Genomic DNA, 4,481 nt, shown 5'->3' on the forward strand with positions numbered 1-4,481 from the left:
GGAACCCCAGGAGATATGAGTGAATAACTGACAGCGTCTGCTACACTCAGATACTAAAGAGAAATTTCCATCAAGTTATGTCCAAGAAAAAGAGAGAATCTAGGGTGAAACATGGAGACAGGGAATGTTCTGGTTCATCAATTAACAAATTTTAGGCTTTTATATTTTGAAAGTCCATTTTACACTGATAGGAATCAGTCCAAGGCAAATTTAAGGAAAGACACCATCATTTAAAAAAAAAAAAACAACTGTAAGCATCACCAACATCCAGCTTCCTTAGAGACCATCAATTACCTAAGTCGTCATCCTGAAGGAAAGGAGAAGGTAAGACAAACAGAGAACTGAGGCTAGTTCATGGCCACAGAGAGGTCTAGAGAGGCAGAGATGCTCTCTGCGGTCCTGAGCTAGCACTGATCAAATAAAAGCAGCCCCTGGCAGCAGCTTCCTCCACAAGACGCCTAACCAAGGCGATTGCAACGAGATCTATGAAGGTATTCTCCTGGCACTTATTAAGTGAAAATATGCCCTCATAAACTCTTTACACAAGCCGTATGAACATTTCATTGCTGGTAAAGCTGTATTTTCTGTGAACTTGAAAGCACTTTTTAAATGTCACATAAATCCAGAAAAAATTACACATCGATATGGGTACACTCTTTCACTCTTGACGATTCTAAACCCAGTGAATAAAAGCACCTTCATGTGGAGTTTAACTTATGATTCATTAAGCTTTCTGTACATGCCTTTATGAACAAAGCTCAGGGCTAAGCTTTATGGCACAAAGAATAAAACATAGTAGTCGCTCTCAAGAAAGTTATGACCTAGTAAAGGAGATAAGATGGGTGTGTAGAAAAATTAAGATTGCTAAGTGCCATCCCAGAAAACAGGCTATCACAAACAGAGAGGGGGAAGTTCATTTTAGGAGAGGGTAGACAAGCCCTCAGGGGTCATGCAGCATTTGAACCGAGCCTTAAAGCACTTGCAGGACTTGGACAGGGAGGGGAGAACAGCATTTCACAGGCGCAAAACCGTACAAACACATGGTGGTCAGATATCTTGGGTGATTCAGAGATATAAACAGAAGGTTCAACATGACTGGAGCATGGAGTGTATAAAGAGGAAAGAAAACTGAAGTCAGGAACAAGTTTGTACTTAAGGCATGAAAGTTCTAGGGCTTCTCTGCCTAATAGGGTCACCACTCGCCACATGTAGCATTGCACCCTTGAAATATAGCTAAAAACATATTTCAAAGACTCAGTAGAAAAAAAAGTAAAATATTAATAATTTCTTTATTGATAACAAGTTGAAATGATAATATTTTAATATGTTGGGTTAAAAATATATCACATTCTTAATTTGAAATCACCCATGTAGTGTGAATTGTGTTCTATTGAAAATGCTGCTCTCCAACACTAGCCAGAATGTCCATATTTTGCTCTGTAAGAAGCTGTGGTCCTTCGGACAAAGACTGAATGATGGCGGCAGAGTTAGACATCGGTCCCAGGATGACTCGTCTTGATTTAAAGGGAGAGACTAGAGCAAGAAGAGGAACGAACCGCACACACACGGGGAGGAAGCAAGGGGTGGTGCGTGTGCAGAAGAGAAGACCCGCATGGCCCATGCGGGAGAGAGGGGCTCGCGGTCCCGGGCTGCGGGTCAGAGGGGATGTGCAGGGCGGGCAGGAGGCACGCCATGGTCCTGGAGAGGCGACAGGGTGTGATGTCAACAGAGCCAGCAGAGGGGATGGGGCAGAGGAACAAACATGGGCTCAACTTGGGACATAATGGATCTGGGGTCTGTGGGACATGGAAGTAGAGCAGCAGAGTGGACAGAAATGTGGGAGAACAAATACTCCTACAGCTTGGAGATTTTCAAAGACCATGGAAAGAAAAAAACACTGACTAACTGTCTGAAATAGCAATTCTGTATTCAGGAAACGAAGCCCTTGGGCTCCTCTTAGGTCAGGCAGAGAGGCCACGGCCCCGCGTGCTATCAAAACCACGACGTGTATCAAGTTGGCAAATGTCACCAGGCCATGGTGTTTTCAAATTTTCAAGCTGTGAAAAAGCATAAAATAAGGGAAAACTCCTTCATTTAGCTATTACTTATTGAATTCCACTAAGGGTCAGGTGCTGACAGCACGCTGCCGCGATGGACGTGAATGTGGCATCGGCCTGTCCCAAGATCGCTCCTAGGCACATGGCTTTTCTCATGAAGTGAAAATGTTAAGGAACGATGAAGCTGATGTGAAAATTGTCAAACCATTAAGCTGTAAAAATTGCAACCTCTAATCAAAACAAAACCTGAGGCAGAATGGGGCATTTCAAGCATGTTTTCATTTTGTGACTGGTTTCAGTATGTTACAATATTAGCTCTAAAACTCCTTAGCATTCTGTATCATCATTAAGTTTCTATTGTTTTTAATGTTGCTATTCAGGAATCATTTCCATCCAGTGGAGACCAAGTCTGTTCTGTGCTTTATGTGAAGTCACATCTCTAATCTTTAAATATGATTTCCATGATCAGAGAGACCTACAGGAGTCTCCTTACAGCTGAGAAGACTATACCTTCCAAACTAGAAGAAAAAAGTATCCATTTACCAGTGAGGCAGATGGAAACACCACATCGAATTCTCAAAGCATTAACTGGAATTGTGTCACAGTCCAGACACAATTGTGATTGGTGGCTGGCACTCAAACAACCATATACAGAACATTCTAAGATGTTTGGGGGTGGGAGCAACAGGGTCTCTGAATCCTTGCAGAATCATTATCTTCTCATCAAAGTCTGAGCCCGGAATCAGAGGGGTACAGAGCACAAACATTTTCCCAACAGAGAGATGGCAGAGCGCCAGTTTCAGAAACTGAAGGGCTCTAAGCAGGAACTGTAATCATGTCTGACAGCCTGTAAGTACTGCACAAAATTAGGGGTGAGCTCTGTCATTTCCACTGATGAGGTGAACCCACAGTTTTCTAGGTCTATGCCAGCAGTTCTGACAGAGAACAATGTAAAATTCCTTATGAAAAGAAGATACAAGTCTAAAAAAGTCCAATTATGGTGACTGCTTACTCCCGACAAATTACACAGTCACTTTAACAGAATAGAGAAGACGGAAGCAGGTCCAAAATCCTGCCTTGCCAGAATCCTGATGACACCTTCTAGGATACAGTCACGGCGCTGGGGGAGAGCTGGGGGCAGGTCTTTAAGCTGGTAATTAACCCTAAAAGAAGAAAACATGATTGAATGATCATTCTAATCGCAGAAGAATAACGGTGATACAGTGACAGACCAGACAAAGAAGTTCTTTCTCAGAGGAGGAACATTACTGCAATTTCCATTTTAATTTGAGCTGAACTATTATTTGGTAAAACTCTATAGGTCCTTAAAGAATATTCATTCAAATCTTCTAAGCTGTCAGCGAAATACACTGTAACTGTGCTCACTTCCTGAGCAGTCCTGACAGCAGAAGGAGGAGGCACCCCTGTTACAGAAAATGGGGTTTCATGTAACCCTTACGACTGCGGGAAATCAAGGCATCGATCACACCCTCATTCCACATTCAAGTGATGACGAGGCTGATATCCCCTTTCCATTGTAATATTTCTTCAAGTTTAATTACTGTACAATTAGAAGGCCATCTTATTAGAATAAATTGAAGACATTAATTTAAAAAGAAATAAAATGTCCTTACCCCATGGCACCCTAAATACCAGGTAGGTGAAAGTCACCCTAGAATGAAGAGAATTTTAAAATTTTGATATTAAAATATCCTTTTGTGGAAGAAGACAGCTAACCTTTCCTGATCTCTAATTAAATGCCAGGCACTGGGCGAAGCGCTCTACACAGAGCATGTCACTGAATTCTCACTCTGCCTGATGAGACCCTGAAACAGGAGTGCCAGGGATCGATGCTCTTGGAAACGCGGAGGCCCGAGCAAAGCCTGCCCTGGCCCCACACCGACAGCACGGCCCCCCGGGCTGCCACCCCCACCCACTGAGGTTTGTCTGACCGGCTTCCCAGCACAGACCACCACCACCTGGCACCCAGCCTGAGAAGAACGTGAACCCCAGGTGTGCAGCCCTGTTCTTACACAAAAGCAAAAAACAGCATTTTTGGGATTTTCGTTACCATGGCTAATAGTGGTCTCTATCAAAAATAAGCAGAATGGTAAGAAATGTTTTACAAAGACAGCAGGGAACTTTTTATGCTGCAGTTAACCCCCAAGTCAGGGAAGGCAGAGAGGGATACAGAGTCCTGGGGAAATTGGGCAAGAAATGTAGGTACAAGTAACAGAAATCAAGCTGAACTATTTAAGCCAGTGGGGGGTGGGAGGACACGGGAGACCCTCAGGACACACTAGACTTGGTAAGGCCAGAATGAGGAAAGGTGGGGTAACTGGAGTCCCTTAACAATTCCCCTCCCGTGGCCAACGGGCACAAGAAAACACACTCAACACCACCGACCACCGGGGAAAATGCAAA

Source organism: Manis javanica, chromosome 16 (genome assembly GCF_040802235.1).
Source record: "Manis javanica isolate MJ-LG chromosome 16, MJ_LKY, whole genome shotgun sequence".
NCBI lineage: Eukaryota > Metazoa > Chordata > Mammalia > Pholidota > Manidae > Manis > Manis javanica.